General features: G+C 42.7%; 1 pseudogene; it reads right to left on the bottom strand.

Annotated features, from left to right (window-relative positions):
- LOC139388086 (voltage-dependent N-type calcium channel subunit alpha-1B-like) overlaps positions 1 to 24,462 on the bottom strand; it is a 223,390-nt pseudogene that overhangs the window by 73,596 nt on the left and 125,332 nt on the right.

Genomic DNA, 24,462 nt, shown 5'->3' with positions numbered 1-24,462 from the left:
GAACAATGGATCCAGAGTCATCCATTAACTGAAAAAACAAGTTGTTTTTTTTTGGCACGCGAGTTCCTAATATCTCTAACGGTCGCCCCAGCGTGAGTTTTTTTTATGAAAGTGATGTCAACCTGCACTCACTGTTCCAAAATGGGATTGTTACACAACGGGACAGTTAACCCACGCTGCCTTCAAACCAAGGCATGCTGCCTGCTAATTATCTATAGGCTACGTTTCAACTTGTCAATTTCAAATCATTTTCTAACAAGTTTTATTTTCAAACAACATTGTGTTCCACCTCCTCATTAATTCACATAAGAAGTAGCCCATTTCACTGTTGTGGACTATTTATGTTTGAGGCTTTACTGGGTTGGACAGACTTCTCTCTTCGACAAGTGCAAAAGCACTTCCCCAGTGTTTCCCCAGATCAAGTAAGTAGACATTTGTGCATCGCTAGTCAGGGGGCCTTGCACAAACTTTTCCCCCTGGCACATTTTCTGGCTGGCGCCCGCATTGCCTTCATTGTTGTTGGACTTTGAACATGTGTGCGTTCCTATCAAAGTAAGTGCCTTATTTTCTGTAAATTGTGTTGCCTTTCTGCTGTAGCATACTGCATGTATAGTGACTTCGGAAGGTATTCAGACCCCTTGAATTTTTCCACATTGTGTTACGTTACAGTCTCATTCAAAAATGTATTAAATAGTTTTTTCCCCTCAACAATCTACACACAACACCCCATAATGACAAAGCAAAAACATTTTTTTTTAGCAAAAATAATAATAAAAAATGGAAATATGACATTTACATAAGGATTCAGACCCTTTACTCAATACTTTGTTGAAGCACCTTTGGCAGCGACTTTAGCATTGAGTCTTCTTGGGTATGACGCTACAAGCTTAGCACATCTGTATTTGGGGAGTTTCTCCCATTCTTCTCTGCAGATCCTCTCAAGCTCTGTCAGGTTGGATGGGGAGCGTTGCTGCACAGCTATTTTCAGCTCTCTCCAGAGATGTTAGATCAAGTTCAGATCCCGGCTCTGACTGGGCCACTCAAGGACATTCAGCGACTTGTCCCGAAGCCACTCCTGCATTGTCTGGTCTGTGCGTTTAGGGTTGTTGTCTTGTTGAAAGGTGAACCTTCGCCCCAGTCTGAGGTCCTGCACACTCTGGAGTAGGTTTTCAAGGATCTCTCTGTACTTTGCTCCGTTCATCTTTGCTTTGATCCTAACTAGTCTCCCAGTTCCTGCAGCTGAAAAACATCCCCAAAGCATGATGCTGCCACCACCATGCTTCACCAGAGGGATGGTGCCAGGTTTCCTCCAGACATGACGCTTGGCATTCAGGCCAAAGAGTTCAATCGTAGTTTAATCAGACCAGAAAATGTTGTTTCTCATGATCTGAGTGTCTTTAAGTGAACTTATGTTCCTTTTATTGAGGAGTGGCTTCTGTATGGCCATTCTACCATAAAGGCCTGATTGGTGGAGTGCTGCAGAGATGGTTGTCCTTCTGGAAGGTTTTTCCATCTCCACAGAGAAACTATAGAGCTCTGTCAGAGTGACCATCAGGTTCTTGTTCACCTCCCTGACCAAGGCCATTCTCCCCCGAATACTCAGTTTGGCCAGGCGGCAAGCTCTAGAAAGAGTCTTGGTGGTTCCAAACTTCTTCCATTTAAGAATGATGGAGGCCACTGTGTTATTGGGGAACTTCAATGCTGAATACATTTTTTGGTACCCTTCCCCAGATCTGTGCCTCGACACAATCCTGTCTCGGATCTCTACAGACAATTCCTTGGACTTCATTTGTTGATTTTTGCTCTGACATGCACCGTCAACTGTGGGACCTTATATAGACAGGTGTATGGCTTTCCAAAACATGTCCAATCAATTGAATTTACCACGGTGGACTACAATCAAGTTGTAGAAACATCACAAGGATGATCAATGGAAACAGGATGCACCTGAGCTCAATTTCGAGTCTCATAGCAAAGGGTCTGAATACTTATGTAAATAAGTTATTTCTGTTTTGTATTTTTAATACATTTGCAAAAATGTCTTAAAAACATATTTTTTCTCTTTGTCATTATGGGGTATTGTGTGTAGATTGCTGAGGACATTTTTTCATTTAGTCCATTTTTGAACAAGGCTGTAACGTAACAAAATGTGGAAAAAGTTAAGGGGTCTGAATACTTTTCTGAAGGCATTGTATCTATATGGAGCAAAATGTATTTATTGTTTTATTCACGTTTTCAAGTACTGGGGACAAATCATGCATTCCGATTCTTGCATAGATTGTAATGCAATATGATGTGTGTAAAATACTTTTTTGATGGTTGTACTGATTATGATGAGTTAATGCTAAGCTAATTGCCAGCTATGTGTGGCGCCATGTTTATTGACATCATACAATGAATTCTGGTTGTCACTCAAGTGTCTGTCGGTCGGACCTCTAGAAAGAGGCCAAGTTCTAGAGTTGGAATAACGAGTTGGATGACCGTGCCAAAAAAAAATCCCATTCGGAGCTCTTTTTTTCCCCAGAGTTCCCAGTTGTCTTGCACTGAAGTCTGAGATGTTATGAACGCGGTTCCCAGTTGTTTTGAACGCGGCATCAGATTGTAACTATGGTACCTCAGGGTTTCCAGCTCAGACCCCCCTTTCCAGGGTTTTATTTTTATTTCGCTCATAAACTTCTCCTGTGTTTGTCCCCCATTTATTGATAAATCCCCCATGATAGTAATATTTCCTGCATCATATCCCCCCACAATACATTCAGCCATTTCTACTTCCCATAGACTTGACACCCCCTCACAAATGACATGAACACCCCGACAAACCCCCTAAAATAGTTTAAACAATACAGTATCTGGCGACTCTGTTCAGCTTTTGCGCTACGGTTAGGCAAAGCAGTAGGCATGCATTTGTATTGTATCTTTCAGGCAATGGGTGCAGCCATCTTTGACTTTGTTTATTTGCGTCTTATAGTGAATGGCATTCTGGGATTAGGGAGACTTCGCTTGTCAGACATAAACAAACATGGCAGCCATCGTAAATAATTTAGCTACTGTTAGCTTAGCAGACACGCATCTCATTTCTAAACAATATTTCTCCCTTATGCTCACCAGAGATGTGGTACATTGTAAACAGGTCTGGCTGTTAGGTCACTTAAACTTCTGTTTAGTTTTTTTGTCTGCAGAACCTGTTATTTAGACTGGTTTATGGAACGAGTTTAGCAGTGGTTGGGTTCCGTGTGATGATTGGATGATGAAGTTCGCATTTATCTTTTACAATAAAAGGTGAACTTGAGGAAGAAAGTTGTGAAGACCTTAATTTCCCATCAGTATAAAACATTGTTAAGTTGCTATTCAGACAACACTGCTGTTTAGACGCATTTGTTTCATCACACGTTCTGTTGCTACTGTTCCAATCACATGTTTGCGATGATACGTTGCAGGGACCACTCAACAAGGATCCCAAATATGTGATCGCACGCGTCAAAGGGTTAAAGAATATTCTCAAATCGGTGATTCCTAAGATTTGGTCAACTGCGTCAAATTTGTCTAAAATCCTAAATGAGTCGGGACTGAGCAGGGTCAGCTTTTAAATAAGGACCCCTTATTCATGTCTTTACAAGTTCTCTACTTTTGATAGATTTGAAACAAACAATAGTGGAAATCACCATGGTCACAACCATACATCGAAGACTATTTATGCCTTGTCTCTGTCTACCATGCGGTTTTACACTGAGTCGGGACACAGGTGGATAGGAAAAGAAAAATAGGAAAAGAAAAATGCATTAAGACTTATATCACATGATACACGAGGCCCAACCGCTGAGCACCATGTGCACGTCATGGAGCGTTTTCACACAAATCCATCAGCCCAGACTGTAGTGGCCATTATGACGGAACTGCCCAGTTTAAATTGATCATGATTGCACCATGGGAACACTCTCTCTTTATCCCTCCAAACAACCCAATGGGAACGCAGCATCCGTCAATGCTGTCACTCTGGGAGATAAGTGAGAATATGACACTGGAGTTTCCCTTCAGTGCTCTTACATCTTACATGCTACAACGGAAACGATATAGCAGGTAAGGTCGCTCACCTTGACTCAAGGGAGACACAACAGCATTGGCCGCTGAGGTAAAAATCAATCGAATGACAATGTAAACACTGTGTTAGAGACTAAAAAAATAGGAAGGTATTTTGACTGGCCTCTGGCCTAAATTATAAACCATCCTACCTGAGGGTGTGTTTGTGGCTGTCGACAGGCAGAGCTGAGTTAATACAGCATAGCACAGATTAGGAGCTGTCATTGTCAGCCGAAGACATGGGGTTTTACACAGCCTTGTATCAAAGCTACACCGCTGCGGCAATGTGTCTGACACCACTGCACTGCTGGGCCAATGTGCACTGCTGGGCAATGTGTCTGACACCAGTCCCTGCTGGGCCAGGGACTAGAGAAAGAGGGGTATGGACTTGAGGACGGTTAGGGGTGTGTGTGTGTGTGTGTGTGTGTGTGTGTGTGTGTGTGTGTGTGTGTGTGTGTGTGTGTGTGTGTGTGTGTGTGTGTGTGTGTGTGTGTGTGTGTGTGTGTGTGTGTGTGTGTGTGTGTGTGTGTGTGTGTGTGTGAGTGAGTTGTGGAGGGAGATTAGGAAACAGGACCAGAGAGGAGTCAGGGGCGAAAAGTTAGGGGCCAAGGGTCAGGTTCCATGGAGGAGTGTGGAGGGAATACTCACTGTCCTCCAAAAAGTTGCATGCCCAGCAGAGCAAAGACCACAATGAAGAGGAAGAGGAGGAAGAGCAAGCTGATAATGGACTTCATGGAGTTGAGCAGAGACACCACGAGGTTCCTCAGGGAGTTCCAGTACCTGGGGAAAACAGAGGGAAGAGAAAGGAAGAAGAGAAGGAAGAGAGAGAGAAAGGGAGAGGAATAGAAAGAGAGAGAAAGAGACAGAGAGATAGAGAGAGATAGAGAGAGAAAGAGAGAGAGAGAGAGAGGGCGATAGTGAATGGACAGGGAGAAAATTTTTTCCTATATTGTTGTGAATCACAGGATTACTAATCTAGTGAGTATAAATGACTGCTACCTAACTGTAGCCTTTTCCTGCAGTCAAATAACCTAGTGTCCTCATGGGTGGAATGTTATTCATTCAGTAGCCCTTTGCAGCAGTCAAATAACCTAGTGTCCTCATGGGTGGAATGTTATTAATAGTTTTCATAATTTCATAATTAATCAACTTTTTTTGTCATTTTTTGTTGTTGTTAGTCTTCTGTGATGAATATAAAGTGTAATATTGGGATTCAAACTCTAAATTGAATACCTTTCAACTCTATATCTGACATGGTACATGAGGAGTCTTCTGTTTTTTTTAAAGTCCATAACCACGTGTGTGAGGTGTATACTTTTGTTTCAAAGTATATTTGTTTAAGACTGTGTTTCTTACCAAGAAACACTGTGTGACCCTGATTTAGCCCACTAAAGGAAAAGTTTAATAGGATTATACACTGACAGAGTGGGACAAAATATGCTTATTGATGATTCTGAACGCATGTTGATATCCTGTACGAGTGTCCACGAAGTGAGTACAAGCGTGTGTCGGCCTATGTGTGGACTCAAATGTGTGTTCACTCACTTGGTAAACTTGAACAACCTGAGCAGACGAAGAGCCCTCAGTACACTAATGCCATAGGATGCCCCTGGTTTGATCATCGACCACACCACCTCAAGTATACTCCCTATTATCACCTGTGGAGACGAGGAGAGGAGAAAAGAGGAGAGGGGAAAAGAGGAGGAGTGGAGAAAAGGGGAAAGAACTACTGTAACAAAGTAGCTACTACTTGCTACTCGGACAGCAAATCACTGTCACTGTCAATGAATCAATTCAACATTTCATTCTCGTATAAAAAAAAAACATGGATCCATGTGAGTCAGGTTAAGTTAGCATCTGAAATAGAGAATAATTTGCTCTTCAATGTATTCCAAAGGCATTTATGGTGACTTACACCAAAGTCGAAGCAGTTGAAAGAGGAATGGAAGTAGTTCCTGGCTCCCAGGCCGTACATCTTCAGGCTCATCTCAGACAGAAACAGACCCAGGAACACAAACTCTGCCAGGTCTGGGGTTCCAGGGGGATGGAGAACACATGGAAGGCCATTATTGATTTAATTCGGCACCTACTGATAATCATCCATTCGATAGTGAATGTAGGTGTGAGCGTGTGTGTGTGTGTGTGTGTGTGTGTGCCTACTGACTACATGCACATACACGTGTGTGTGACTTACACAGGGCAGTGGTGAGCCACTCGGGTTGGTCATAGTGGACGATGGCCACACACAGTGTGTTGAGCCCCACCAGGCAAAGGACTGTCCAGTAGAAGCTCTGGGCTTTGACCATGCGACGGATGAAGAAACGCATCCTCCTCTCCTTGCGGCGGAAGTAGGATGAGCTGTCCAGCTTCATGCTCTTCACGCTGGCCCGGCCAAACGGTGAGCCCGGGGGAACTAAGAGGAAGTAGGTAAAAGAGTGAAGTCATCACAGAAAGGTGTACAACGCCATCCATCACGTCCCTTTTACAAAAGGGATTTCCTGTTCATCGGCATGATCATCATCATCATCATCATCATTATTCTAATTATCATCATCGTCACCCTCATCCTCGCCATCATCGGCAAGTCTAGGGTGATTTGAACATTATATTACAATATATTTTGAAATAGCTTACAAAAAAAATGATATTCGCATTCAGCATTAAGTTTGTATCTCTGTATCTGAGGTGGAACCGTACAAGAATATTCTGGCTATTTCAGGCTGTCATCAAACCCAGAAGCTCCACACTTAGACTCCACCTCCTCTACATTCCACCTGAATAAATCCCAGCTTCTTTGCTAATTAAAGAACTTCACGGCTAAGACTAAAAAGTCTGACACTAAAAATGTCTGAGACTAAGGAGAAAGTATCTAAAGAATCAGAAGGAAGAAGAAGCCATAAAATAACTGGAACTTTCCACTCTGAAAAGATATATGTTTTGCATTTCAAGGTTGTAATCTGCCTCAATGGGAGTGAAATCAGATCTTGAGACGAGAATAAGAACAAGTGAAATGTTCGATTTGACTGCGTAATAATGCATGTATCCCCATGACAGTCATTTAGATGGAGAACAGCCACAGGAGGTTGTCAGGAGAGGAATCCAGCTGGTTCCGTTAATATAAATGCACTCAAATGGGTTCAGTTATCATGCTTAGGAGCATTTCCCCCAAAGCCAAGCAATTACATATTTTCTTCTGTGCCGCGGTCTGAATTTAAATAATGAAATGAATTGAACTCTAATTCCAATATGCTGGAGGAATTTTACAGTATAATAAGAAAAGTTAATTACACCTATTTTCCCTCAAGGTGACATGCTACAAAGAATCAGTAAAACAAGCAAAATCTTTAAAAAAAAATGTTTCCTTGTATAACAGGTGTTGTTAGTTTGTGTTACGTACCAGAGAAAACGGTCAAATACATTGAGGCATTATAACAATGCATGAGGATAGGAAAACATTTGAATAGGCCAAAGGTCAGCAGAGGGTGTGTTGGGGAATAATCAGAATTGGTTGGTAACATAGGTAAGATGTTTTATATTCATCATATGTTTGTAAGTTACTTCTCATCAGAATGTTATTTTTGTATAATACTGTGGCGGGGTTGCAGTATCTAGACTAAGTTGTTTGGGCCGGAGAGAGGGGAGAGGTCAAGGTGTCATCATGTGTAAACATATCTTTTGCTCCACTGTGTCTGTGTGCCAGTCACTCCCTACTTTTCCCATCGGGGAGAGGAGGATTGCAGTGTCTGGAATCATTCTATGCTCCCTCTTTTGTTGCTCCTATCTTAACCTATAGCCTCACTCTCCTCTCCGTGAGCTTGTCCAGGATTGGTTGTATTTAGAAATGGTTGTATCTAAATTACAATTTTATATTTATCATAGGGTGGGGGTAATGTCTTGGTACCATTTTGTACCAAGGACGAAATAAGAGCTTTGTTTAGGAGACCAAACTGAACGATAATTTATAGCCAACTCTGTCTGGCTAGGGGATATTCCTCTCTGAAGTAAAGTCTTTCTTTGTGTAAGTTCCTAAGACCTGTGGTTTGTCATGTTGTCTAGGGGGGGTGGATCTTTGCTATATAGGATCCCATTTGCCATTATGTTGGGACTCTCTCAACTTTTCATTAGAGATACTGAACTGTTAAAAGTCAAAATGCTATTGCAAAAGCTTAATTATTATTAAAGGTGAAGATTAAGCATAACTCTGACTGGTGTGTGGTTTTCTCTCATGATTTGGTAAATAGTAATACCAACAGCCTAGATATGGTGCAAGCTGTAAGGACAAGCTCAAGAAGTTATTACGTAAAAGGTCAAGGGTCAGCCTTCCCAACAAAAACTGGGAGGTTGGCTCAGTCAGATAAGGTCAAAGGTAGAGGTTGGGGTCAATCCAGGGTTGCCAGGTCAAGCAAACATTTCTAGCCCAATGACCTATCAAAACCCAGCCACAAGGCAGCAACAGAAAAGTTGCCACATTTATCCAATAAACCCTTTTTCTATAATGTTATGGAGCGAATTAAGAAGGATTATCAGCGTAATTTGTAACGATGTAGGCTAAGAAGCAAAATGAGGTTTTCCATCATAATAATTATTGTGAGCTTAAAAATATGTCACAAGAGAAAAGAGAATTTGCCCTTATTAAACCCGCCAGATCAATTCCCATCAATGGATGTCGATTTCACTGGTTTTGACTGCTATGATTAAGCAATAAGGTGTGGTACATAAGGTGTGGTACATATCCAATATACCACGACTAAGGGCTGTTCTTTGGACACAGCCCTTATCCATGTTATATTGGCCATATACCACAAACCCCAGAGGTGCCTTACTGCTATTATAAACTGGTTACCAACATAAATAGAACAGTAAAATCATTTTTCTGGTCATACCCGTGTTACACGGTCTGATATCCCATGGCTTTCAACCAATCATCATTCCCTTTTGCGCATGTACATAACTATTGCATAACTATGCTGAGCTAGGTTGCACTGGTTGTTTTCCAGTGCTTGTCATCATTATATCAGTTCTAGCGTGTTAATATATATATAAAAAAAATAATAATAATTACCCCCTTTTTCATGGTATCCAATTGCTGGTAGTTACTATCTTGTCTCATCGCTACAACTCCCGTACGGACTCGGGAGAGTCGAAGGTCGAAAGCCATGCGTCCTCCAAAACACAACCCAACCAAGCCAAGCCGCACTGCTTCTTAACACAGTGCGCATCCAACCCGGAAGCCAGCCACACCAATGTGTCGGAGGAAACACATGCACCTGGTGACTTTGATTAGTGTGCACTGCGCCTGGCCTGCCACATTGCGCAGTGCTGGTGCGCAATGAGACAAGGATATCCCTTCCTGCCAACCCCTCCCTAACCCCGGCGACGCTGGGCCAAATGTGCATCGACCCACGGCCCTCCCGGTCGCGGCCGGCTGCGACAGAGCCTGGGCGCGAACCCAGGGTCTCTGGTGGCACAGCTAGCGCTGCGATGCAGTGCCCTAGAGCACTGCACCACCCGGGAGGCCATGTTAATATATTTTAAGGAAAAATGGTTGGGAATAGGTGTCTCCATAACGACAATCTAAATAGCCTACTGGTAAAGGTGTCATGACCTGTGCGCATGCTGCTTTTTCTCCGTGGCTCTCAACACACACACACACACACACTCACACACACACACACACACACACACACACACACACACACACACACACACACACACACACACACACACACACACACACACACACACACACACACACACACACACACACACACACACACACACAGCCCTCCCCACCACTCACTCAGTAACAGCCTGCTCACTGCCTGACAATCAGCAGCAGCTGGTCCCAGTGAAATATATACATATATTTTTTAAACGCCATGGCGGTCGCGGTTCAATTTAGAAGTAGCCCATACACCCGCAACCCGCGACCAATAGATTTTCACCCGCGACATCGGATTTCAAAGTAGCCCAATTTGGCAAGAAAACCGCAGACATGGCAACCCTGGGTCAGTCAGACAGTTGAGTCTGGTCAGTCAGATAAGAGTACAGGACAGTTGAGTCTTACCAACAGAGGACATGTCAGTAAAGTGATCGTCTCCCTCCTCAGCACCGATCAGCTCATTCTTACTCTTCTTGACCTTGCCTCGCTTCAACACTGCACACACACAGCACAGCAGAGAGACAGGAGTAAGGATATGTACACACACATACACAAATACATGCAGGCACTCAAACACACGCACAAACACGTATGCATGCACATACACACACAGCCCCCCTGTGTGGGCTAGTTGGATGCTATGAATAGTGGGCATCAATCACATTTTTCATTCTCTGATTCTGCCTTCCGCTTCAATTCATGCAGCCTTGGAATGAAAAACGTCCGCTCATGAATGTGATCATCACGTGACCTTCAATGTCACAAAAGACGGGGCTTTTCTGAGACTTGCAGCCCTTTTAGAATGTAGAGGTCTTCCTCAATGCTCTGCTCTGAGGCCAAATCAGCTCCGCTTATCTTCTCTGTGAATGAGGATCGGAGCAGTAGCTCAACAATCTGGAGAGTTATGAGTCAATTGTGAAACAGAGAGAACTAATATTGTGTTTAGTAGAACGATGGGCAGATTGAGAATGCTTCAACATTTGTATCTTCTCCTATAAATCCATTCCATCATTTCTCTCCCATCCCTTTAAGCTATACTGGCTCTGTCAGAAATGTTTGGCATTCTGGCCAATGCCCTCACCTGCCCTTCAACATAATTTAGTCAAATCAACATTTTTAGCTCTAACAACACATTGAGGGGCATTTCTCTGGCAGTGAGCTCAATAATTTTCATCCCCAGCATGTAACTAATGTATTAAATGAAGGAAGGCAGGTACTGTCATCTAACCTGAGAAGTGTGTGTGCGTGTGTCTGTGTACATGCATGGTTGTGTGTGTGTGTGTGCCCCCGTGTATTGTACAACCCTAATCCAATCAAGACATCCCTCTAAATCCCCCTAATTAACCCTGGCTCCCACACCAGACCTAATTGGATGAGATTATGGGCCTATCACAACATAAGGCTATAGGGGGCTGGGTGGAGCGACAGCAGGGACATGACTGCACTTCAGCTGGAGCAGAGACAACCGCCCATGTCGGAGAGAAGAGGAAAGAATAAGAGAAGAGAGAGAGAGAGAGAGAGAGAGAGAAGGGAAATAGAGAGAGAACAAGGAGAGAACCGCCCATGACACAAAAGAGGAAAGGGGAGTGGAAGAGAAGAGAGAGAGAGTGGAAGAGAATAGAGAGAGAGAGAGAGAGAGAGAGAGAGAGAGAGAGAGAGAGAGAGAGACCAAATAGAGAGAAAAGACTGACAAACAAGATTTAGTGAAGGGACAGCAGACACCAGCATGAGACAAGCATCTCATTACAGCAGTCTTCCTGGACCTTAGTAATCACTCACTGATACTCTATCACATTGTAACAGTGTATCAAACCCTATAACCCAGGTGAAAGAGAACAAGACCACATTCATGGAACCCTGAATATGGCATAAATCGAATTGAGCGATTTATACACCACAGAAAGACATGGTGCAAAATCGTCAGGATCTGAAAATGTAGGGCGAGGCAAGTTCATGGAAATTGTGAATCATACCTGATTGTGCCTTTTTTACCATAAGGTACCATGGTAGCCCAGTAGGGTACCATGGTAAAGCAGGCCACAGTTTAGCCCTCCAGCCCTCTTTTCACCTGGGAGGTTCTGTTTCCTCTTGTACCACGCACCGTCCAGAGGGGACTTCTCCTCCGCGTTCTCATCCTCCTCCGCCAGCAGCACCTCCTCTGGAACAGGAGAGGACAGGGTTATACACCACGACACACACACACGGGCGCGCACAAAGGAAACACACAATTACACATACACACACATACACACACCAACTGTACATACTGTACCTGTGAATACCTGTCACCATCCTAACATCATAAACTGAGTAAATCAAACATTATGAACACCTTCCACCCCCCAAATGATAACCAATTGTCAGGTAAGACTAAATCAACAATTTAATCAACATATTGTGTTCCTTCGAAGAAGTGGAGGTGAGCCTGACCTGCCTTGCATATCCACTCCAGGTACCCCGTCAGCTCTCTCTCTATCTGCTGCTGTCTCCTCAGCTTCAGAAAGTCCTGCCTCTTCTCCACACGCTCTCTCTCTTTGGCAAACTCCCTGCGAACACACACGCACGCACAGAAACACACAGACACACACCACTTTAAACTGACATGTTAATACACTGGTTCATTTCTGTGTTCCACATCGACGGGCCTGTAGATGAGCAGGTCGAGAGTTTCGAGATCCTCGGTGTCGTGAAGAAGGCACAACAATGCCTCTTCCCCCTCAGGAGGCTGAAAAGATTTGTCATGGGCCATCAGATCCTCTAATAGTTCTACAGCTGCAGCATTTAGAGCATCTTGACTGGCTGTATCACAGCTTGGTATGGAAACTGCTTGGCATCCGACCGCTAGGCGCTACATAGGGTGCTACATAGGGTGGTGCGTACGGCCCAGTACATCACTAGGTTCGAGCTCCCCACCATCCAGGAAGGCCCTAGAAATTGTCAAAGACTCCAGCCACCCAAGTCATAGACTGTTCTCTCTGCTACTGCACGGTAAGCGGCACCAATGCACCAAGTCTGGAATCAACAGGACCCTGAACAGCTTCTTCCCTAAATAGTTAGCTAAATAGTTAACCTATAGCTACCCTGACTATCTGTACTGACAATTTTTGCTCGGTCATTCTATAAATAATGGGGCCAATGTGTGACATTGGAATCAACATTTCCACATGTGTACTTAGAGGAATAATATCAGTGAATATATGCAAAATTGACCCATAACTCCACCTATACAATACCATAGCCCTAGGACTATACATATTTTAAGTGGAGTTCATACAGACATTGGCAAGTCAAATTGAAGGACTTTTCCAAGCACTTGTTGGTAATTTTCAGGGACTTCATGTTTTACAATTGTATAATTTATATAATTGTACATAAGGCCTAATATGATGACGTCAGTGATCTTCAGGTCGGCGCTCTAGAAAGAGGCCCGAGTTCCCGACTTGCAATTCCGAGTTGAATGTTCAAAATGTATTTTCCCAATCAGAGCTCGTTTTTCCCCAGTTCCCAGTTGTCTTAAACTCACTGAAGTCAGATTTCCCATTTGACTTAATTTTATCTGTGGCCAATGGCCTTGAGCTTTCTTTGATGGGGACTGTCCCCATGAGTGACAGAACACTGAGCCAATCACGGCGCAACTAGAGAACATTACCCAATCACGGCGTATTTGGGGGCTTTACCAACTTTCTGCTGGCTGCCCCACCACTACAGAATGCATTGAGCTAGACTGAAATACCTGCATTTCGGAGCTGCCTTACTCAAGCAAGCAAAAAAGAAAACCCGTTTGTGTCGTGACTTTACTTTCATTAATCTCATGACTGTGATTTATTTAATTCACTACGTTTAATTATTACCAGATTAAATGAATCATGAAACAATTAACTCATTAGGATTTGGGGCTTCATGGAATAAGTTGTTGAACCTCTTAAGGATCGGCCCCGTTTTTTCAATTTTCGCCTAAAATGACATACCTAAATCTAACTGCCTGTATCTCAAGCGCCGAAGCAAGGATATGCATTTTCTTGGTACCATTTGAAAGGAAGCACTTTGAAGTTTGTGGAAATGTGAAAGGAATGTTGGGGAATATAACACGTTAGATTTCGTAAAAGATAACACAAAGACAAAACCTTTTTTTGTATTTTTTTTTGTACCATCATCTTTGAAATGCAAGAGTAAGGCCATAATGTATTACTCCATCCCAGGTGCAATTTAGATATTGGCCACTAGAAGGCAGTAGTGTATGTGCAAAGTTTTAGTCTGATCCAATGAAACATTGTATTTCTGTTCAAAATGTTGTATCAAGACTGCCCAAATGTACCTAATTTGTTTATTAATAACTTTTCATGTTCAAAACTGTGCACTCTCCTCAAACAATAGCATGGTATTCTTTTACTGTAATAGCTACTGTAAATTGGACAGTGCAGTTAGATTAACAAGAATTGAAGCATTCTGCCAATATCAGATATGTCTATGTCCTGGGAAATGTTCTTGTTACTTACAACCTCATGCTAATCGCATTAGCCTACATTAGCTCAACCGTTCCACAGGGGATCCACCCATCCTGAAGAAGTATTAACTAAATAACAACAGGATAACATACACACTTAATACATGAGACAAAGGTTCCAAGCAGACTTTTACAATATGGTGGCTTTCAACACCACGACATGGAGAGGGAGATATACATTTTTTTTTATCGGCGATACATTTCAGAACCATTCTCACATGAATCATATAGTTTGCACATGAACCACGCCTGTTATGAATAAGAAATCCTGAATGTATTTAAGTGTGGGTGCCTTTGATCGTTGTGCAGTCCTGAACAGAACTACAGAATTCACTCTGATCCATTTACTCCAAAAGCTGTTTTTTTGAAGATAAGCTAGCCAGCCGGGCCAATGGCTGGCTTGTGATTTGGGTAGCAGCATGGTTTGAAGAGCGAGACATTTTACTCAGGACAGCTAATCAGCTGTACCAGTGATTGTCTGAGAGGGGAGTTTGTCGCCTCTTCCTCTTCGTGTTGGTATTCAGGATTCGGACCACGATGGACATGAGCTGCAGCTCGCCGTCTCTCTGGTCTAAAATAAGGTGAGTTTATTTATTCACCTAGTGTTGAGGTTCAAAGTTACAACCATTTGAAACATGTATCTACCGCCTCATGTTTCCTGGTCTAATGTTAATTTCATTGGCAATGCTTTTTATGCCGTCAAAAGGGGATTGTTCCATCAGTCTGACACGCTCTCTGACCTCATTCAGGGAGTGGCTACTTACAATGAACCATTTATAGGAGATAGATTCTCTAATTCCTCCGAAAATCACATTCATATCTTAACAAACATACTTTCATTGTGTTTTATATGCACAACGGATTGGATGGAAACTTGACAGATAAAGGGGTTATACTTTCCAAGTTACAGTATTTCGTCCATACAATTTTTTATGACATAACAAAATTAAAACCAATACAGTGGAGAGAAAAAGTATGTGAACCATTTGGAATTACCTGGATTTCTGCATAAATTGGTCATCAAATGTTATCTGATCTTCATCTAAGTCACAACAATAGACAAGCATTGTGCTTAAACTAATATTGCTGAACTTAAACAGTTTTGTAAAGAGGAATGGTCCAAAATTCCTCCTGAATAATTTTGTACGCCCAATTTTTCAGTTTTTGATTTGTTAAAAAAGTTTGAAATATCCAATAAATGTCGTTCCACTTCATGATTGTGTCCCACTTGTTGTTGATTTTTCACAAAAAAATACAGTTTTATATCTTTATGTTTGAAGCCTGAAATGTGGCAAAAGGTCGCAAAGTTCAAGGGGGCCGAATACTTTCGCAAGGCACTGTAATTAAGCAAACTGTGTGTGTCTATTGTTGTGACCTAGATGAAGATCAGATCAAATGTTATGAACAATTTATGCTGAAATCCAAGTATTTCCAAAGGGTTCACAAACTTTTTCTTGGCACTGTATGACATTAGTTTTCTATAGCTTCCAACTGACCATTCCCCACATTGTTATGTTAGAAATATTGTTCCAGTATCCCCTTTTGATCGTGTTAGAGTTTCGGCGGGAAAACTGTCTTTGAAACACAAAAACACAAACACATTCCAAAGCCATTCCTTCACCAAACTTTACAGTTGGCAATATGCATTCGGGCAGGCAGCATTCTGCTGGCATCTGCCAAACCCAGATTTGTCCGTCAGACTGTCAGATGGAGAAACGTGAGTCATCACTCCAGAGAACACGTTTCCCCTGCTCCAGAGTCCAATGGCTGAGAGCTTAATACCACTCAGCCGATGCTTTGCTTTGTGCATGGTGATCTTAGGCTTGTGTGCGGCTGCACGGCCATGGAAACCCATTTTATGAAGCTCCCGATTGTGCTGACGTTGCTACCAGAGGCAGTTTGGAACTTGGTCAGTGTTAAAACTGAGACGGTCTCGTTAAGTGATCTTGTGGCTTTACGTGCTTCACGGCTGAGCCATTGTTGTTTCTAGACTTTTCCGCTTCACAATAACGGCACTTACAGATGACCGGGACAGCTCTAGCAGGGCAGAAGATTTACAAACTGACTTGTTGGAAAGGTGGCATCCTATGAAGGTGCCACGTTGAATGTTACTGAGCTTTTCAGTAAGGCCTTTCTACTGCCAATGTTTGTCTATGGAGATTGCATGGTGGTGTGCTCGATTTTATACACCTGGCAGCAATTGGTGTGGATGAAATAGCAGAATCCACTCATTTGAATGGGTGTCTACATACACTATTTATACAAAAGTATCTACCTCAATTACCTCGCACCCCTACACATCGCCTCGGTACTGATATCCTGTGTATACAGTATAGCCAAGTTATTGTGGATTGTGGATCCACTCATTGTGGATTTATTCCTTGTGTTATTATTTTTCTATTATTTATATATTTTTCTCTCTGCATTGGTGGGATGTGCCCGTAAGTAAGCATTTCACTGTTAGTCTAAACCTGTTGTTTAAGAAAGCATATGACAAGTAAAATGTGATTTGATTTGATTACTCTCCTCTCTGGGAGTGACCTTCACTTCAGAGGGCTTTAGTTCACCAGAACACCACACACACACACCCACTGTAGAGGAGACCGGTGCAGCACGTGCAGCAGGGTTATGAAAGGACTCTTTGAAGGGCCAAACACACAGAGAAACAGACAAAGAGAAAGACACAGCCGTGTGTCTCACTGTTAAAGCGTGGGTGTGGATTAGGTCAGCTCACAGATAAAAGGGTTACACAACTATTTAAATGTGCTCACACACACACATGGACCCACGCACACACCAACTCATTCCTTAGGCCCAGATAAAGTTCTAGTTACCCATAGGAACCCAGTTGTCTCTAGACTAATGACAATATCCATGGAATTATTCCCTTTTCTTCCGACTGGCTGTTCGAATCCTGTTGAGACGGTCCCGGTGTGTGTAAAAGAGTGTGTTTCACTGTCAGACAATGGGCTGGACAGACCACTGAGCTCAAAGAGAAGATCCAGGGACATTTTGATGAAAGGCAAACACAGGCCATTTTAAAAACTCAGGGGAGACAGAGAGAGAGACAGTGACAGAGGAAGAAAGGGGCAAAGGAAGATAAAGATAAAGATAAAGAATGGGAGGGAGGAAAAGAGAGAAGAGTGAAAAGAGAAAAGAGGAAAAGAGAGAAGAGTTGGGAGAGTGATGACCAATCTATCAACAGAATTCTATTTGAGCTATTTTCATTGTCATTTCAGTTAAGATGCATTTCCTGTCAGTATGCAGAATTTAAAATAAATGTGGTATCATATGGTATCAACAGTATCATATTATGATGTTCCCCAAGTGTGCCACTGTCTACACAATGCCATATCTCTCTTAGCTCAAGCACTTGAGTGATGGCTGAGATTCTATTGTGGTAAGCTGGGGAATGTCAGAGCGGGGGAGGCTGAGGCAGAGTCATTGGGTTCACGAAGGACAGAAGAGATGGAGAAGCAAATGAGAGGAGAGGGGGATAAAGATATCATTAGAGTGCTGAGTCACACACACACAGACAGTCTGTTTACAGCTAGCGTGGGGACACTTTCAAAATCCTTTTTTCCTTAACCCTTAACCCTAAACCTAACCCGAACTCATACTTTTAACCTAACCTTAACCCTGACCCTAACCTTAACCCTAACCCTAAAACTAACCCTAGCTCCTAACCCTAACCCTTAACATAATTCTAACCCTAACACTAATTCTAACCCTAAACCCCCTAGAAATAGCATTTGACCTCATGGGGACTAACAAAATGTCCCCAGTTGGTCAAAAAAAAATTGTTTACTATTCTTCTGGTTCCCAAAAGAATAGTTAAACACGTCCACACACGCACACACACACACACACACACACACACACACACACACACACACACACACACACACACACACACACACACACACACACACACACACACACACACACACACACACACACACACACACACACACACACACACACACACACACACAGAGGGGAACTAGCCATTCACTGAATTGGAGCTCAGGCTTCCCAGAACACATAAATACAGCACCTGACCAGAGACACTACGATGCTCTCAACAGAGGGCTGGTGGGAGACATTGTGTGTCTGTGTGGGTGTGTGTTTGCGTGCGTTTGTGAGCGTGTGTATGTTTCAGACAAAACGTTAGTATGTGTGTGTGAATAATGCACACAGCGTTAAAAGAGGGAGAAAGAGAAACAGGAAAGAAGACAGTGAGAGAGCGGGAAAGAGACAACAAAAGAGAGCGAATGTTGACCCAGACTTAGCGTTGCTGGGGAGGGGATGGAAGTGGATTCCAATAGGCTTTTCATTAAGATAAAGAGGAGCCTCAGCTCTCTCCATATTTACACAGCTATTCCAACGGAAGGCGGGTCATTTCATTATGGTAATGCATGCTGTCCCTGTAAATTCACATCTCTTTAAGGGGAAGCTCGCCCACTCAGGCTTTCAGGCTTTCAGCCTGAGTGGGCTCCGCTCAGCCATTCCACTGGAGACACAGGATTACACACACACACACATACACACATATATATATATACAGCGCATTCAGAAATATTCAGACCCTTTGACTTTTTCCACATTTTGTTACGTTTCAGCCTCATTCAAAAATGAATTAAATCGTTTTTTCCCCCTCATCAATCTACACACAATAACCAATAATGACAAAGAAAAACAAGTTTTTAGAAATGTTTGATAATTTATTTTAAAAAACAACAACGAACATATCACATTTACATAAGGATTCAGACCCTTTTGAAGCCCATTTGGCAGCGATTACAGCCTCAAGTCTTCTTGGGTAAGACGCTACAAGCTTCTGTCTCAACCTCTGTCAGGTTGGATGGGGAGCGTTGCTGCACAGCTATTTTCATGTCTCTCCAGAGATGTTCGATCAGGTTCAAGTTTGGGCCCTGGCTGGGCCACTCATGGACATTCAGAGACTTGTCCCGAAGCCAGTCCTGCGTTGCCTTGGTTGTGTGCTTAGGGTGTGCTTGGGTCGTGCTTGGGTCGTTGTGCTGTTGGAAGGTGAACCTTCGCCCCAATCTAAGCTCCTGAGTGCTCTGGAGCAGGTTTTCATCAAGGATCTCTCCGTGCTTCGCTCCATTCATCTTTCCCTGGATCCTGACTAGTCTCCCAGTCCATGCCACTGACAAACATCCCCACAGCATGATGCTGCCACCACCATGCTTCACCGGAGGGATGGTGCCAGGTTTCCTCCAGACGGAACGCTTGGCATTCAGGCCAAAGAGTTCAATCTTGGTTTCATTCTCATGGTCTGAGAGTCCTTTAGGTGCCTTTTGGCAAACTCAAAGCAGGCTGTCATGTGCATTTTACTGAGGAGTGTCTTCCATCTGGCCACTCTACCATATCCAGGACTGATTGGTGGAGTGCTGCAAAGATGGTTGTCCTTCTTGAATGTTATCCCATCTCCACAGAGGAACTCTGGAGCTATGTCAGAGTGACCATCGGGTTCCATTTAAGAATGATGGAGGCCACTGTGTTCTTGGGGACATTCAATGGTTCAGAAATGTTTTGGTACCTTCACCCAGATCTGTGCTTCGACACAATCCTGTCTCGGAGCTCTACGGACAATTCCTTCGAACTCATGGCTTGGTTTTTGCTCTGACATGCATTGTCAACTGTGGGACCTTATATAGACAGGTGTGTGCCTTTCCAAATCATGTCCAATCAATTTAATTTACCATCGGTGGACTCCAATCAAGTTGTAGAAACATCTCATGGATGATCAATGGAAACAGAATGCAGCTTAGCTCAATTTCGAGTCTCATAGCAAAAGGTTCTGAATACTTATGTAAATAAGGAATAGTTTTTTTATTATTCATAAATTTGCAACAAAAAAAACAACCTGTTTTTGCGTTGTTCTTACAGGGCACTGTGTAAATTGATTAAAAAAAAATTGAATCCATTTTAGAATAAGGCTGTAAGGTAACAAAACGTGGAAAAAGGGAAAGGATCTGAATACTTCCGAATGCACTGTATATATATGTCACAATTTCTGCCGAATTCGTCTCCTCTCCTTGTTCGGGCAGAGTTCGGCAGTCGACGTCACCGGCTTTCTAGCCATCGCCGCTCCATTTTTCCATTGTTCCATTTGTTTTGTCTTGTTCCCTGCACACCTGGTTTTCATTCCCTAATCACACTGCATGTACTTATTCCTCTGTTCCCCTCCATGACTTTGCGTAAAATTGTTTTGTTACATGTCCGTGTGTACGCGCCAGGCTGGTTTTTTTCCCCATTATTACGTGGCTTTTCACGAGGGATGTTTATTGTAAAACATTTGCTCAATTTTTGAGACTTTTTCGCGCATAGCACTTTTACCTTTGACACAGTCTGTCTGTTTTATTAGCCTCTGCCTTAATAAAGTGTGTGCCTGTTCACAACTCTCTGCTTTCCTGCACCTGACTTCTCCACCAGTAGCGCACACCGTGACACTATATATATATATATATATATATATATATATATCTATACATACACACTTACTGGCCAGTTTATTAGGTACACCACCCCATTCACGAAAATGGAACACTCCTACAGACAGTGAGTCACGTGGCCATGGCTTGCTATATAAAGCAGGCAGACAGGCATCGAGGCATTCAGTTACTGATCGATTGAATGTTAGAATGGCAAAACAAGTGACCTAAGCGACTTTGAGCGTGGTATGATCATGGGTGCCAGGCATGCCGGATTCAGTATCTCAGAAACCAGCCAGGTCACCTGTGATACAAGTCCGTATCCGACGTCAGTCCATATCTGAGGATGTAGGGAGATTACGTAGAAACCGGCAACAGCGAGCGCTGTTACCTTCAAGTAGATTTTTGTTTTGCTAGGGCATTGTAGACGGGAATGGTGGATGGGCGTAAGCATGTTCGAATCCAGCGACAGAAAGTTGTTTTTGAGATTTTTGTTTTAACTTCTTCGTTATAGGGGGCACTTTTAATTTTTGGATGAAAAACGTTCCCATTTTAAACAAGATATTTTGTCACGAAAATATGCTCGACTATGCATATAATTGACAGCTTTGGAAAGAAAACACTCTGACGTTTCCAAAACTGCAAAGATATTGTCTGCGAGTGCCACAGAACTAATGTTACAGGCGAAACCCAGATAGGAGGAGCTAGGAGTCAGCTTACGTTTTCCACGTTTTCCCCAAGGTGTCTACAGCATTGTGACGTATTTGTAGGCATATCATTGGAAGATTGACCATAAGAGACTACATCTACCAGGTGGTCGCTTGGTGTCCTCTGTTGCAATTATTGAGTAATCTCCAGCTGCAGTATTTTTCCGTTTGCTTCTGATGAGAAGCCAACTGCCACCACTGAAAGATTATCGAATAGATATGTGAAAAACACCTTGAGGATAGATTCTAAACAACGTTTGCCATGTTTCTGTCGATATTATGGAGCTAATTTGGAAAAAAGTTTGGCGTTGTAAGTGACTGCATTTTCCGGTCTTTTTCTTAGCCAAACGTGATGAACAAAACGGAGCTATTTCGTCTACACAAATAATATTTTTGGAAAAAATTAACTTTTGCTATCTAACTAAGAGTCTCGTCATTGAAAACATCCGAAGTTCTTCAAAGGTAAATGATTTTATTTGAATGCTTTTCTTGTTTTTGTGAAAATGTTGCCTGCTGAATGCCAGGCTTAATGCTATGCTAGGCTATCAATACTCTTACACAAATGCTTGTGTAGCTTTCGTTGAAAAGCACATTTTGAAAATCTGAGATGACAGTGTTGTTAACAAAAGGCTAAGCTTGTGTGTGAATATATTTATTTCATTTCATTTGCGATTTTCATGAATAGGAAACGTTGCGTTATGGTAATGAGCTTGAGGCTATGATTACGCTCCCGGATACGGGATTGCTCGACGCTAGAGGTTAAACCTATCCCAAACCTTAACCCTTACCATAACCATTCAGAGTTAATCCCTAAACGTAATCTTAAACACACATTTGACTTTTGGAACAACTTTGAAACTTGATGTTTAAGAAACATTGATGAATGTCTAATGCTGATGTAAGACTGAGAGCTAGTTGTAGAAACGGTCGCCCTCCTGGGCTTTTCACGCAGTGTCTAGGATTTACCGAGAATGGTGCCTCAAACAAAAAACATCTAGTCAACGGCAGTCCTGTGGGGGAAAGCAGCTCATTGATGAGGGAGGTCAAAGGAAAATGGCAAAAATCATGCCAGCTATCAGGAGGGCCACAAACAGACAAATAATGGCGCAGTACAACAGTGATGTGTTGACCAGCATCTCGGAACGCACAACTCGTTGATCCATGTCACAGATGGGCTATTTCAGCAGACGACCACACCACTCCTATCAGCAAAAAACAAGAATAAGTGGCTCCAGTGGGCCCCCGATCACAAACACTGGGCAATTGAGGAGTGGAAAAACATCACCAGGAACATCACAGCGAACTCAGTTACTTGAGTAGCCTGCTCAGTCCCCAGACATTAGCCTAATAGAGCATCTTTGGTATGAGACAGAATTGGCTGTTGGCAGCATGAATGTCCCATCGTCCAATCTGCAGCAACTGCGTGATACCATTGCGTCAGCTGTGGAATGTTTCCGACACCTTGTAGAATGTCCCGAAGAAGTCAGGTTGTTCTGGAGTCAAATGGATGTCGCACCCGGTACTAGATGGGTGTGCCTAACAAACTGACCAGTGAGTGTATATACAGTGCATTTGAAAGTACTCAGACCCCTTGACCTTTTCCACATTTTGTTACGTTAAAGCCTTATTCTAAAATGGATGTAATATTTTTTTCCTTATCAGTCGACACACAATACCCCATAATGACAAAGTGAAAAGAGGTTTTTAGAAATGTTTGCACATTTATAGAAATATTGAAAACCCTAGATGCAGTTGCACCCCTAGCTCCCTGGTATACAGAAAATACCCGAGCTCTGAAGCAAGCTTCCAGAAAATTGGAACGGAAATGGCGCCACACCAAACTGGAAGTCTTCCGACTAGCTTGGAAAGACAGTACCGTGCAGTATCGAAGAGCCCTTACTGCTACTCGATCATCCTATTTTTCCAACTTAATTGAGGAAAATAAGAACAATCCGAAATTCATTTTTGATACTGTCGCAAAGCTAACTAAAAAGCAGCATTCCCCAAGAGAGGATGGCTTTCACATCAGTAGTAATACATTCAGGAACTTATTTGAGGAAAATATCATGATTGTTAGAAAGCAAATTACGGAATCCTCTTTAAATCTGTGTATTCCTTCAAAGCTCAGTTGTCCTGAGTCTGCACAACTCTGCCAGGACCTAGGATCAAGAGAGACACTCAAGTGTTTTAGTACTCTATCTATTGACACAATGGTGAAAATAATCATGGCCTCTTAACCTTCAAGCTGCATACTGGACCCTATTCCAACTAAACTACTGAAAGAGCTGCTTCCTGTGCTTGGCCCTCATATGTTGAACATAATAAACGGCTCTCTATCCACCGAATGTGTACCAAACTCATTAAAAGTGGCAGTAATAAAGCCTTTCTTGAAAAAGCCAAACCTTGACCCAGAAAATATAAAAAACTATCGGCCTATATCGAATCTTCCATTCCTCTCAAATTTTTTTGAAAAGGCTGTTGCGCAGTGACTCACTGCCTTCCTGAAGAGAAAACAATGTATACGAAATGCTTCAGTCTGGTTTTAGACCCCATCATAGCACTGAGACTGCACTTGTGAAGGTGGTAAATGACCATTTAATGGCATCAGACCGAGGCTCTGCATCTGTCCTCGTGCTCCTAACCCTTAGTGCTGCATTTGATACCATCGATCACCACATTCTTTTGGAGAGATTGGAAACCCAAATTGGTCTACAGGGACAAGTTCTGGCCTGGTTTAGATCTTATCTGTCGGAAAGATATCAGTTTGTCTTTGTGAATGGTTTGTCCTCTGACAAATCAACTGAAAATTTCGGTATTCCTCAAGGTTCCGTTTTAGGACCACTATTGTTTTCACTATATATTTTCCCTCTTGGGGATGTAATTCGAAAACACAATGTTAACTTTCACTGCTATGCAGATGACACACAGCTGTACATTTCAATGAAACATGGTGAAGCCCCAAAATTGCCCTCGCTAGAAGCATGTGTTTCAGACATAAGGAAGTGGATGGCTGCAAACTTTCTACTTTTAAACTCGGACAAAACAGAGATGCTT

This window comes from Oncorhynchus clarkii, chromosome 29 (assembly GCF_045791955.1).
Source record: "Oncorhynchus clarkii lewisi isolate Uvic-CL-2024 chromosome 29, UVic_Ocla_1.0, whole genome shotgun sequence".
Lineage (NCBI taxonomy): Eukaryota > Metazoa > Chordata > Actinopteri > Salmoniformes > Salmonidae > Oncorhynchus > Oncorhynchus clarkii.
The sequence above is the reverse complement of the archived record's forward strand: the minus strand, read 5'-3'. Positions and strand labels throughout refer to the sequence as shown.